The sequence below is a fragment of the Pelodiscus sinensis genome, chromosome 3, assembly GCF_049634645.1.
Source record: "Pelodiscus sinensis isolate JC-2024 chromosome 3, ASM4963464v1, whole genome shotgun sequence".
In the NCBI taxonomy this organism is placed as follows: Eukaryota; Metazoa; Chordata; order Testudines; family Trionychidae; genus Pelodiscus; species Pelodiscus sinensis.
In genome coordinates, this window is record NC_134713.1 from 13,174,967 (window position 1) to 13,189,299 (window position 14,333).

The window sequence follows — 14,333 nt, forward strand, 5'->3', positions numbered from 1 at the left end:
GTGTGGGGAGGGGAGGGGGAGATGTCCCCTGACTTTGTGTAGAGGGGGCTTGTGGAGGGAGGCCATTGTGCAGTGTCCCACCCCGGGGTCAGGAGCACGTCATGTGCCTTCATACATACACACGTGTGGGTAACAGGCCAAGGCCCCTGTGTGGCAGCCAGCTGGGGGCCACGTGCCCAGGGATGGCACGGCACATGCACAGGTTGCTGTGTGAGCCGTGGCCAGCAAGGCCCATGCGAGCGATCCCTGGGCTCCTGCCCCTCCCGCCCCCGCATACAGGGACAGTGATGGCACTCACATGTTGTTGCCTACCCAGCCGCAGATGACACTGGCCACAGGTCTGCTGGGACGGCTCGGGGGCCCTGGCTGCGCAGCCTGCTCCCTCTGGGCTCCTGCAGCTCCTGGCCCTCCTCCTTTTCCTCCTCCTCCTTTGTGCCCTGGTCAGAGCCCTCTGCCCCAGGGTTGATGACCACCTAGGGGGCACGGACCATCCCGCCCTCCAGGATGTGGTCCAGGTAGTCATCATTGGGGCAGCTGTCTGGGTCTGCCCCTGTTTGGGAGCTGCCGCCTATGGCCCTGGCATAGGCCTGCTGCAGCTTCTCGATTTTTATTCGAACCTGCTCCTGGATGACCTTTGGTGGCCTTTGGATGTGGCCTTTGGTGGCCAGGCTGGCAGCCATCTGCCTGTAGACGGCCACATTCCTCCATCTAGTGCGGAGATCATGGACGTTGGAGGCCTCTCTCCAAACCTCAATTAGGTCCATGATCTCCGCACTGCACCAGGCGGGTGCCCACCTTTTTCAGCCCCTGGCAGGCTCCTTGGAGCTGGCAGACTGGTCCTGGGGAGCGGTGGAGGACTGGCTGCCACTGGGTTGCTGGCTCATGCTACAGCCAGGCTCAGGGGCTGCGGCAGAGTGGCTCTGGGCTGGCAGGCCTGGTGCTAGCCACAGCAGACTGTAGCCAGACTCTGGCCCTTTAAGGGCTCTGGGAGGGGGAGGAGTTTTCCTGTTTGTGCCCAGGGTGGCTAGCAGGGCACCCTGGGAAGGGCTGGAGGCCCCCTATTTCAAAATGAGCATCTACACAGTGCTTATTATGAAATAGCCGTTTTGAAATTGGCGTTATTCCTTGTGGAATAAGATTTACCAATTTCAAAATAAGCCCTCCGCTATTTCGATTTAATTTCGAACTAGCAGTTTGGCTGTGTAGACGCTAGGAAAGTTATTTTGAAATAACTTTGTTATGTAGACATACCCCATGATAAACAGTGGTCTCCACACACCAGCACCCTACCTGTCATCTGTTTGTTTGTAGACGTCATGACAAAGGAGAGGTTGGGTTTGTTTGGTTTTATTTGTTTCAGGAGCAGGGATTGAAGGAGGATTGTTTGTTCGTTTTGTGGAAGTTTATGCAGAACTTCACCAACGCATGAGAGGGAATCATGGGAGAAAGGCATGGTTACAAGAAAGAGTGACCTCTTGCTAGGGAGGAGAGATCATAGAATCATAGGACTGGAAGGGACCTCGAGAGGTCATCGAGTCCAGCCCCCCGCCCTCAAGGCAGGACCAAGCTCCACCTACACCATCCCTGACAGATGTCTATCTAACCTGTTCTTAAATATCTCCAGAGAGGGAGATTCCACCACCTCCCTTGGCAATTTATTCCATTATTTGACCACCCTGACAGTTAGGAATTTTTTCCTAATGTCCAATCTAAACCTCCCTTGCTGCATTTTAAGCCCATTACTCCTTGTCCTGTCCTCAGAAACCAAGAGGAACAAATTTTCTCCTTCCTCCTTGTGACACCCTTTTAGATATTTGAAAACCGCTATCATGTCCCCCCTTAATCTTCTTTTTTCCAAACTAAACAAGCCCAGTTCATGAAGCCTGGCTTCATAGGTCATGTTCTCTAGACCTTTAATCATTCTTGTCGCTCTTCTCTGTACCCTTTCCAATTTCTCCACATCTTTCTTGAAATGTGGCGCCCAGAACTGGACACAGTACTCCAGCTGAGGCCTAACTAGTGCAGAGTAGAGCGGCAGAATGACTTCACGAGTTTTGCTTACAACACATCTGTTGATACAATCTAGAATCATATTTGCTTTTTTTGCAGCAGCATCACACTGTTGACTCATATTCAACTTGTGGTCCACTATGACCCCTAGATCCCTTTCCGCCATGCTCCTTCCTAGACAGTCGCTTCCCATCTTGTATGTATGGAACTGATTGTTCCTTCCTAAGTGGAGCACTTTGCATATCTCTTTATTAAACCTCATCCTGTGTACCTCTGACCATTTCTCTAACTTGCTAAGGTCATTTTGAATTATGTCCCTATCCTCCAAAGAAGTTGCAACCCCACCCAGTTTGGTATCATCTGCAAACTTAATAAGCGTACTCTCTATCCCAATATCTACATCATTGATGAAGATATTGAACAGTACGGGTCCCAAAACAGACCCTTGCGGAACTCCACTTGTTATCCCTTTCCAGCAGAATTTAGCACCGTTAACAACAACTCTCTGACTACGGTTATCCAGCCAATTATGCACCCACCTTATCGTGGCCCTATCTAAGTTATATTTGCCTAGTTTATCAATAAGATGATAGATAGAGTAGGGATAGGCCATGAAGGGTCTTGACAATGCCAAGTACCATATGTTTGAGGCAATAGAAAAGAGCGATCTAGTGGCGTGATTCAAAGAGGAAGTGATAAGTGAGTACAGAATGGTAAAGTCTGATTTTCCACTCATTTATTATCCAAGTGTAGCTACATAGTCTTCCCCGGCATTTTTCCTGATTTACAGTGGTGTCAGCTGATATGAAAGCCCATAAAATGTGATCTGAAAATAAGAATAAGATTTTTATGTACTGACTTTGCATCATAGCAAAGTATGGCAAATGGAAATTTCCTGTTCCCATGGCATCAGGACATTCATCCCTCCTGATCAGTGTGGATCAAATGTGAAGGGAAACATGTAGCATACAGTATCCTGAAATAGGGATATTTTCAATCTGTGACTGTCCCCAGTCTCTCTTACAACATTGTTATCTATGGGTTATGAGGGGAAAGTGCTCTTTGCTGCCATCTATTGATGGAAAAGAGGAAAAGGCCTTACAGTACTTGCATAAGTAATACCATGTGGATACTTTCTGGTGCTTCGGGGTTAAAATTCACTTAAATTAGCCTTGCATGCCTCCAAATCATCAAAGGTGAGAAAAAGTTTGGAGAGAGTAATGAAATGCATAGACATGTGACTTGTAGAATGTGGCTCAACCATTTTATTTGACACCACTGGGCCCAAACACAGAAAATAATACATGCACAATTTATGTATTTATTTCATAAAACTTTAATTAGAAAATCAGTCTTCAGTTTATTATAAAATTACACAAGCTGATAAATCTTGGTAAGATATAGAGATAATATTTTTCTATGAACATTAGACCTAATAAAAAAGTTAAAATAATTAATGGCATTCATCAATTATCTTCTTTCCCCACACTCCATTTCCCAATCAAATATCATATGGTCATCAATCTTTATTTAAAAATCATAGATGTTTGTGATAGCTGTTCAAGACTTGAAGGGACAATGCTAATATTTAGATCATTTATTAATAATTTGTAGTGACCTAATATGTTGAAGCACAATAAGCTTATAAACTAAACCTATAAAAGGCCATAAAGTCCATTAACTTTTTATCTCTAAAACTTGAATTGAATCATTCAGTAAAGCAGGCTATTTTACACATTGTAGTTTTATGCCGGAGTGGTGATATCTTGTGCTGGTGTCTTGTGCTATCTATGAAGTGTGTGCATGCCCATGAGCTGGGAGTCTCCAGTTAAATAAAAAAAGGGCACTCCTTTCACATGTAAATTTTGATTAAAAGTGCAAAATTTTATTCTGAATATGTTTAGAGGCTGCATTAAATTAGATTCTCACTGGTCAGCTGTACCATGCTCCAACATGCTAGAACACTTGCAAAAGGCCCAATGTTTATTTACTGTGTGTTTCCAAAGCAGTTGCTTCCATAGGGAAAAAAATCCAAGCAGTACAATCTATGTGGAATGAATAGGCAGTAGCTACATTATCTTATGCTCCTCATTAAAATTATGGCTAGTTTGTAATTGAGAGCTAATTAACCCAACAGAATCGAAAGTCTGATTTGTTTGTTTGCTTTTGTTTTGCATAGTGCGTTCAATACCTGGTATTTTCTTTCCTGTTTTATTAATGGCTAAAGAAAATATTTAAATAAATACACGGTTATTTATACAGTGTCACATTTTATTTCAGGCATTTGGGACTCAATATGATAAAAAGGAAACTGGGAAAATTACTTGGCAAACTGCACAGAATATATTGCTATAGTATGGACGTATATTACACAGCCTAAACTGGTCACTATTAAATCATCACTTCTCAGACAACAGCTGCATAATTGTTGGTGATTTTGCTTGGCCGACCACAATGAATTGTAACTACTACTATACTGATTTTCCTTCTGGATTTTCACAGGAGCCCTGCTGAAAATAAATAACCATTGCTGACTAAAGGAAAGAATCAGTAATACAGTTTGAGCCATGCTTGCTGTATTTTTCATACATTGCAGTGTGCACTTTTCAATATCTTCTCTGAGTTCCTTCTCTGAAAGGTATATGTCATAGTCCATCTGATTTACTTCACCGGGACTCCTGGCCAGCTCACTGAGGTGAATAGAATTACTCCCATTGATGCCATAGGGCTTTCATTCAAGTGGAAGACATGATCTCCAGCATTTCCCTGTTAGTCCCTGCAGGGCCATACGTAGACTTAGGGGGCCCTATGCAGCACTATTAAAATGGTGCCCCTATGCCCAAAGGCAGCCTAGGGGGCACGGATGATTTTTAAATACTGTATGGCTATGTCTAGACTGGCATGATTTTCTGAAAATGCTTTTAACAGAAAAGTTTTCCGTTAAAAGCATTTTCAGAAAAGAGCACTTTTTGCGGAAAAGCGTCCGTGGCAAATTTAGATACGCTTTTCTGCAAAAAAGCCCCGATCGCCATTTTCGCGATCGGGGCTTTTTTGCGGAAAACAAATCTCTGCTGTCTACACTGGCCCTTTTGCGCAAAAGTTTTTCGGAAAAAGACTTTTGCCCGAATGGGAGCAGCATAGTATTTCCACAAAAACACTGACAATGTTACATGATATCGTCAGTGCTTTTGCGGAAATTCAAGCGGCCAGTGTAGACAGTTGGCAAGTTTTTCCGGAAAAGCAACTGCTTTTCCGGAAAAAGTGGCCAGTCTAGACACAGCCTATATGATTTCATAATCTTCAACAACACACTAATGCTTTTAAAGCAAGTTTTAAACTAAAATCCTGTAGACTAAACCAGTACATTCCTAAATGGACAGTATAGAACAATTCATTGGCCTTATTATCATGGGAATGATTCTTTCACGGGTTCAATGCTCTGCTAATAGGCCTGCTGGAAGGCTCTTTCACTTTGAAGTTAACCAGCTCATCTCCAGAGGAAGATTCACCAGGTTGTGGCACCCACAAAGCAGGGATAGGAAGAGGTGGATGGTTTCTGGGTCGGGGTTTATGTTCAGTTTTTGATTCAGATATTTAGGGTGAGAGCTTCAAAAGCATTCAGCATTGGTCTAACTCGGCTCAAGCTGGCAGTATAGACAGCCTGGCTACGTCTACACTGGCACCCTTTTCCGGAAATGCTTAAAACGGAACAGTTTTCCGTTATAAGTATTTCCGGAAAAAGCACGTCTACATTGGCAGGATGCTTTTCCGGAAAAGCACTTTTTCCGGAAAAGTGTCCGTGGCCAATGTAGACGCGCTTTTCCGGAAAAAAGCCCCGATCGTCATTTTCGCGATCGGGGCTTTTTTGCAGAAAAGACTACTGTGCTGTCTACACTGGCCCTTTTCCGGAGCAGTTTTTCCGGAAAAGGACTTTTGCCCGAACGGGAGCAGCATAGTTTTTCCAGGAAAACAATGACGATTTTACATTGGATCGTCATTGCTTTTCCGGAAAAGCAAGCAGCCAGTGTAGACAGCTGGCAAGTTATTCCGGAAAAGCGGCTGCTTTTCCGGAATAAGTGGCCAGTGTAGACACAGCCCCTCAGTAAATCATTCATTGGCCATAAGAAATGAAGACTCCCATCTAAATTTATCTCTGCAGTGACATTATTCAGGAAACTAGGATTTAAAATGTCTTTGAAGCTTTTGCTGCCTTGCTATACATAATTTTATTTGGCAACCCAATCTCTAAAGATGTTTATCCCCTCTCCAAGGTTCCCTCTAAGTTGTGTGGCAGCACCGCCATGCAGCTGCTTAATGAGCCCCATCTAGCTTAGAGGGAACCTTGCCCCTTTCTATTTGATCCAGAAATAATCGACTGAGTTCCTGACCAGATGAAGACAAGTATGGTTCTCCTGGGCCATATCTTCAATTAGACTTATAGTGGGCCTCTGTTTCTCTAGTCCCACTATTGCCTGATGTTCCTTTTCTCGAGAATAGCCCAGTCCAATTGTTTGGTACAAACATAGCTCCATTCATAGGTTCATTCACCTTCTAGCCATTATTTGCAAGAGAGAAAGCTCTTTTACCTAGCTTAAAGAATTCCTATCATAATTACCACCAAATGGGGAAAAATGAGAGGAAAATACTTGGTTTTTACATCTGTGTAACTCCAGAGTCACTCCACTGACTTCATTGAATTTCAATTGATATACACAACAGAAAATTAGGTGCACCAGTAATATAATGATGGAAGCCCTATTAGTAGCTATATCAATAGTAACTCTTGGCTCACTGAGCTTCTCTGTTTCTCCCCATGCACCCACCTGTTGTCTCTTGTCTTATGCATAAAATATAAGCTTTTTGAGCCAGGGACCAACTTTTTGTTCTGTGTTGGCACAGCATCTAACCCAATGGGTACTGATCCGTGACTGAGATGATATGCACTGCTGCTGTACAAATAAAAGTGTTTACAGTTGGGTGAAAAAAAAGGAATTCCCATCCCAGGGTAAACTTCATTTTTCAACATTTGTTTTTGTCTCAAATTGGGATCGAGGCCGAAATATCAAAAATGTTCATAGGATGAAATACACTGAAAAAAATGTAGATTTTGGGAATAGTGATTTTTTTTCTTTTTGGAATTTTTGAATGAAACAAAACATTTTGCTATTTCTGAATTACTGTTTCATTTAGGTTTGTTGAAGTGATTCAAAATATTTCATTTTCACTCAGTTTAACATTAAACTATTTTTCAGGGGTGGCGCATTTCTTCTTGGGAGTTGTAATTTGAATCTCAGGTCTTTCTTTTAAAGCAGTGTTTCTTAAATTGTGGAGGCAGTCAGAGGTGTGCCCTGGAGAGAACAGAAAAGATTCTGCTCCTCTGCCCCCTGCAGAACCTGTAGACAGCTCCCACTGCAGCTGCTTCCCCTCCCCCCAGCCCACAGGTCGGCCCCTGTCCCACGAGGCTGCTGCTGCTGTGCAGCCTCCTCCTCCTCCACGTGTGCAGGTGGCAGCTTTTACAGCAGCCGCTGCTGCTGGGAGGGGTAGGGGTGGCCGGTGTTGAGGAGCCGCTCCTGGACCTCGGTGTTTTAAAACTGCTGCCTGTGGGGAACCCGGCTCAGGCTCTGCCACCTCCCCACCTGGGGCACATTCAGACTCTGCTGTCTCCCCTCCTTGGGGCACACTCCCCAGCCTGCTAGGGAAGGGGCAGAGTTTAATCTGGTGGGGATGGTTGGAGTTTCTACTCTCCCCCTCCCCCCCCACCGTATCAGCAGGAAGCCTGGCCTGGTGCTAAAGCTGCGCTGAGTTTCCTGCTGCATGGGCAAGGGGAGGGGGCAAAGGAGGGGAACTTCCTCCCCTGAGGAAGAAGAACATGCTCCCTGGAGGCTTTCCCTGTTGCAGCAGGGTGCCAAGCCAGGTAAGCGTCCCCCCTCATGCCCAGACCCCGCATCCAAACCTGCCTCACTCCCCTCCCCCTGCCAAGACCCCACATTCCCAGCTTGCTCTGACACCCGGCCCCAAGTCCCCTGTTGCACCCTCCCTCCTGGCCAGACACCCTTCCTCGAGACCCTCCTCTACCCTTCCTTCTAGTCCAGTGGGTATTTTTGTTTTGTTTTGCTCAACAGCTTTTCCCTGGAGGCTGCCTGGTTTTATTTTGCTTGAGAAAAAAGTCCTTGGTGTTCCCATAAAAAAAATTTGGTGTTCCTCAATCTTAAAGGCTACGTCTACATTGGCATCCCTTTCCGGAAAAGGGATGCTAATGAGACGAGTCTCAAGTAGGAATAAGAAATCCTTTCAAGTAGGAATAAGAAATCCTCCGGAAAAGGGCTTATTTTCCAGAGAATCGCGTCTAGACTGGCGCTTTTCTCCGGCTTATCCCCAAGCCGGAAAAAAGCGGCAGCCATGGATTTGAAATTCCGACTCATCACATTAGCATCCCTTTTTCCGGAAAGGGATGCCAATGTAGACGTAGCCAACAAGTTTAAGAAACGCTATTTTAAAGTATGGCCCAGGCTCTACCATGATGCTCCAAAACGTATGCAATTCCTATGATGTACCATGCTATTGCATCATGGGGAACAACATAAGAATGGCCATACTGGGTGAGACCAAAGGTCCATCTAGCTCAGTACCCTGTCTGCAGACAGTGGCCAATGCCAGGTGTCCCAGAGGGACGGAACACAGCAGGTAATCATCACGTGATCCCTCTCCTGTCATCCATTTCCAGACAAACACAGGCTAGGGACACCATTCCCATCCATCCTGACTAATAGCCATTGATGGACCTAACCTCCATGAATCTATCTAGCTTTTTTTTCAACACTGTTTAAGTCCTAGTCTTCATAACAACAAACAACAACAAGAACAGAGGCAATCCATCATCTGAACTACAGCTCATATGAGAGATTGTGACACCAGAAGGAAATGCAATTTAATGTTGAAACAAAACACTTCAGGTCACTGCAACAAAGTTAAATAACTTTGTTTTCCTGGTGTAGAAGTGAAAAATTTTGGTAAAATCAAGTTTCTTATGGAAAATTTAAATTGGTAGAAACTGCATTTTTCCCTTCAAAAGGCATTGTAACTGAAAATGTCCAGCTCCACATTGATAAATAAGTATCTAGGAAATAGAATAGCATCTGACCATCATCTATGGCATTAGACAATACTTCAACTAAGCAATTTTCTGACATGTTAATGAGGGACAGCACAGCAATTATTACTAGGTCTGTGTACAGGTGAAACCTTCCTAGTTTAGATTGCTAAGTGCAATTCAAAATAAGACACTATCAGTACTCATCTCATTTAAAAAATAAAAACTATTCAGGCAGAAGGAACCCTTAATATTTAGATAAATAATTATTATATCAACCTCACGCATGCACACCAGTATAGAAGCATTGTCATTGATCAGTTGTAGTTTTGTCTTCAGTATGGCACTGCCAATGGTTATCAGAACAAAACCAATTCTACCTGTACATGAGAACTATACTTCAAAGCTGTGCATAAAAAATATTTATAATTTACTCTTGTTCATGCAAACGTTGTACAGGCAGTCCCTGGGTTACGTACAAGATAGGGACTGTAGGTTTGCTCTTAAGTTGAATCTGTATGTAAGTCGGAACTGGCGTCCAGATTCAGCCGCTGCTGAAACTGATCAGTTTCAACAGCGGCTGAATCTGGACGCCAGTTCTGACTTACATACAGATTCAACTTAAGAACCCCAGGCATCCCCAAGTCAGCTGCTGCTGAAACTGATCAGCGGCTGATTCCAGGAAGCCCGGGGCAGGGGCTTCCTGCAGTCAGCCACTGGTCAGTTTCAGCAGCGGCTGACTTGGGGATGCCTGGGGCAGAGCAGCTGGGGTGCTGCTGGGTTGGTCCAGTAGCGCCGCCGCTCCTCGGCGCTACTGGACCAACCCAGCAGCACCCAAGCTGCTCTGCCCCAGGCGTCCTGATTCAGCCGCTGCTGAAACTGACCAGCAGTGGCTGAATCAGGACGCCTGGGGCAGAGCAGCTGGGTTGCTGCTGGGTTGGTCCAGTAGCGCCCAGAGCGGTGCTATGGGATCAACCAGCAGCGCCCCAGCTGCTGTACCACAGGCGTCCGGAGCAAAGCTGCGGAGCACGGGGGCAGCGGGACAGCCCAGACACGTCGTGGCTGTCTTGCTGCCCTCGGGCTCCGCGGCTTTGCTCTGCTTTGCTCTCCGTCTGCAGACCAGGGGGACGGGGAGCAAAGCCGCGGAACACGCGGGCAGCGGACAGCCCAGACGCGTCTGGGCTGTCCGCTGCCCGCGTGCTCCGCCGCTTTGCTTCCTCTCCCTGGTCTGCTGGAGACCAGGGAGATGGGCCCCGTTCGTAACTGCAGATCCGACGTAAGTCGGATCCACGTAACTCGGGGAATGCCTGTACAAAGTTTTTATGCCTGTATGGAAACATTAGGTAGACTAAAAAAAACCCAAAGATTTTCACAGCTGAAAATTACATTACTGTGATATACTAACAGCAGTGTTCTCTGACTCCTCATATTTTGAGGAGTAACCTTAGTTTGAACCAAGGGGTTTGGTTCAAACTACCGCGTCCAGGAGCTCACTTCCTGGTTTGAATCAGCTGGTGAGCAGAGTAACACTCCAGCAAGATCATGCTAATGAAGCGCGGGATATTTAAATCCCCGCTTCATTAGCAATTTTGGTCGCCTACATTTGCATCCCTAGCTCCAACTAGGGAACAAGTGTAGACGTACCCTAAGGACATGTCTACACTGCAGCGTTATTTCAAAATAACAAGGTTAGTGACTACACAGCAAGCCCGTTATTTTGCAATTATTTAGAAATTACAGGCTTCTTATTCCAGAATAATACATCTTCATTTCACGAGGAATAACGCCTATTTTAAAATAGCTATTTCAGGAGTTATTATTCCGAATAGCTTATTTCGAAATAAGCAGGTAGTGTACACATACCTTAAGATGCCACAGGGCTACTCGTTGTTTAGAAATCCTAAGGATGGCCTTTTTCTTTTTGTCTGGGTATGTCTAAACTACATGGCTTCATCGACGGAGCCATATAGATTAGTGTACTCAAAAAAGGGGAATGAAGTGGCGATTTAAATAATCGCCGCTTCATTTACATCAAAATGGCTGCCACGCTGTGCCGATCAACTGTTTGGCGGCACAGCGGGGTAGTCTGGATGCTCCGTGGTTGACAAGGGAAGCTGTGCCGCCAAACAGCTGATCGGCACAGCGCAGCAGCCATTTTGATGTAAATGAAGCGGCGATTATTTAAATCGCTGCTTTATTTCTCTATGTCTAGAAACCTCATCTACATGGCTCTGTTGACAGAGCCATGTAGTCTAGACATACCCTTGATGTCAGCCATTCAATGCTAGCCTCATTCAGTGCTCTAGCAGATATTTAAAACATAGACAATGGTCTGATAAATGCCTAATCTCCTGTGATTTAATTATAAATAATATAATTTACTAAAAATAGAGTTGTTACTTCCAGTTTAGTTTAGTTTCTTTGTACATTTCTTAGGCTGCTCACAGATTTAAATGACTTCTCTAAATGTGCATGTGGAGTGATTTTTCCTATGATTTCTGTATTCCTAACTTTACTAATCTTGTGTGCTAAGAAATACAACTGTCTGAGTTGCTCTCCAAGAAAATGTACGATTTAATTCCCCTCCTTTTCAATGTACAGTAGCACAGTGATATATACTCTTTGATAGTTTTACAAGGAAATGTTGAGTAAGTCAAGTACAGTATTTCTGAGCCCAGATAATTTCTGTAAAGAAATTTTACTTTTTCCTACTATCCATTTTGGTGAATTAAAACATTGCGCACACACACACACACACACACACACACACACACACACACACACACACACGATGGGTAGACACCATAAGTAGTTTTTCATAAGAATTTGCTCAATCTAAAAGTCACTTCCTCTGACCTGTGCTTATACCTCATTATGTTTTGCTTTGTGCAAACACTGAAATGATCAACTTTAGCCACTTTTTTGTGCACCTTTTAAATGTGCACATGTTTGCCCTGAAAGCAGCAGTTATAAATGGGGTGGGATTTAGACAAAAAGTTCCCACAGCCGGTGCTTTTTTTGTGACGGTACTGCCCGGTACACAGTACTGGCACCTCCAGATGCAGTACTGGCATCTGCAGTCAGAGCTTACCTGGAAAGAACTGAGCATACTGGCACCTCTGTATGCAAATGTCCAACAGTTGGCTGGGCCGCGTGTCTTAAAGGGGCCACGTCTCTTAAAAGGGCAATGGCAGCCCCACTCTGGCTTTTTTTTTTTTTGCTCAAAATTTTTTCTCCTGGAGTACCGGCACCTTTTTTTTTTTAACAAAAAAAAGCACTGCCCACAGCCCATTGCCAAAGCCCTGATCCAGAAATAATTGAGCAATCCATCCAAGGATTGGACTGGTCTGCACACACACATTAAATAAATGTGTGTCAATGATTGATGGCAGCAGAAAATTACAGATGAGTAGATGAAAGCATTTGACTATCTAGGACAATGCTTGCTACAGCAGAGTGACATGAGTTCTGCTCATCTACTCAGAACACAGACACAATGTTTAGGTGGTTGATGTGGCATATTACACATTTAGAATGATGATTATCAAGTACCCAGTGTGCAGTGTTTGCAACCATTTCACCTGCACAAAAATGATCCATGCACAATTTATTTTCAAGTAAATTTGAATATCAAAGAAAGCATAATTTGCTCCTAGACTGTATGTGAGCAGAAAAGGAGGCAGTTGAGTACATTATTCAGCTCTGCTACACGTGCTTGAAAACATTTACTTCGGTGGCAGAAAATCAAGAAGAAACAATGCAATGGTTGTGACAGGGCTGCTATTCAGTTATATTGCACCTCATTTTTAGCCCCATAGTTTTGTTACTTGGTTGAGAACAAAACAGATCCCATTCACAATTAGTCCCTAATGGATGATGCTCTCTAGTCCAGCACTCTCTGGTCTGGCAACATCTGTGGTCCAGCATGATTCTAGTTAGCCAGATATATACTTATCATGGGCATGGCCAAGTTTCCTGCAGTCCCATAAAGTTTGTTTACAACCACCAGTCAGCACGTGACATTTTCTCATGCATTGGATCTGTCTTTCCAAGCTTGAATAAGGCGAGTTGTCCTGTTAACATCAGAGATTCGGGAATTGGCTCACTGGGATCAACTGATGGCATTTTTGTCTGGTTTCAGACCAAGGGCTGTCTATGCTTGATACACTACATCTGCACTACTGCAGTTGTACCAAAGTAGTGCTCACATATAGACTCTAACTATGCCAACACGAGGGGCTCTCCCATCACTGCAGGTAATCCACCTCCCTTAGGGGCTCTCTAAACAGGGACTTGGGCTGTCTTAACGATGTTGCTCAGAGGTGTAGATTTTTCACAGCCCTGAGCAGTGTAGCTGAATAAATGTAATTTTCTAATGTGGACCAGCTCTGAAATTGCAATTGTGTGTATCACCTGTATAGGAAATATTCTGCCTGGCTCTCATGAAGTGCAGCTTTCACTTTCTAGAATATAAACTTGATCAACACTCTTAGGAATTACACTGCAGACAAGAGGTGTGATTGCTGCACATGTAACATCCATGGAGCCAAAGTCTTATGTAGGCTGGAAGGCACAGCTAGTCCATGTAGCTGTCTATGGTGCTGTAGCTTCACTTATTGTTATGCAAGGTAGATTGCTAAATAGATCAAAGCTAGTTCATGTATGTCTACACATGCTGCATTACATCTCCCAATTTCAGTGTAGACCTACCCTAACAACTCAGATCCAGAGCTCTTAGTGAAAGACACCCCTTCAGCTAACAAAATGCAAGAAGTCATTTCTTGCCGTATGTTGGTACCTGCACTATAGAGACCCTCACCTTTCATTCTTATTCCTACAGATTCCCTAAGAGCAGCCGTCAGCTCATTCTGATTTGTCATAGCTGAAAAACACACTGCTCATCTAGACCTGATTTTACATCCAGTGGCAATGTCATCCTCCCAGTGTAGTCAATGGCAAAATCTCCATTCATATCAGTGATGCAGGATCAGACACCTACATTATCATTTATATTTCAGTAGCACTTAGAAGCCCCACCATGCTAGACACCGTACAAACACAGAGCCAGAGTCCGTCCTTCCACCAAAGAGTTAACCATGTAAATAGTCAAGACAGAGAAAAAGCTGAGGGGAAACAGGAATAGAACAGAGAATTGACTTTCCAAAGCAACATGTAAGTGTCTGAGCTAGGAAGATGAAACCAGCCTGGACAGGGATGATGCTGGTGGACAGAG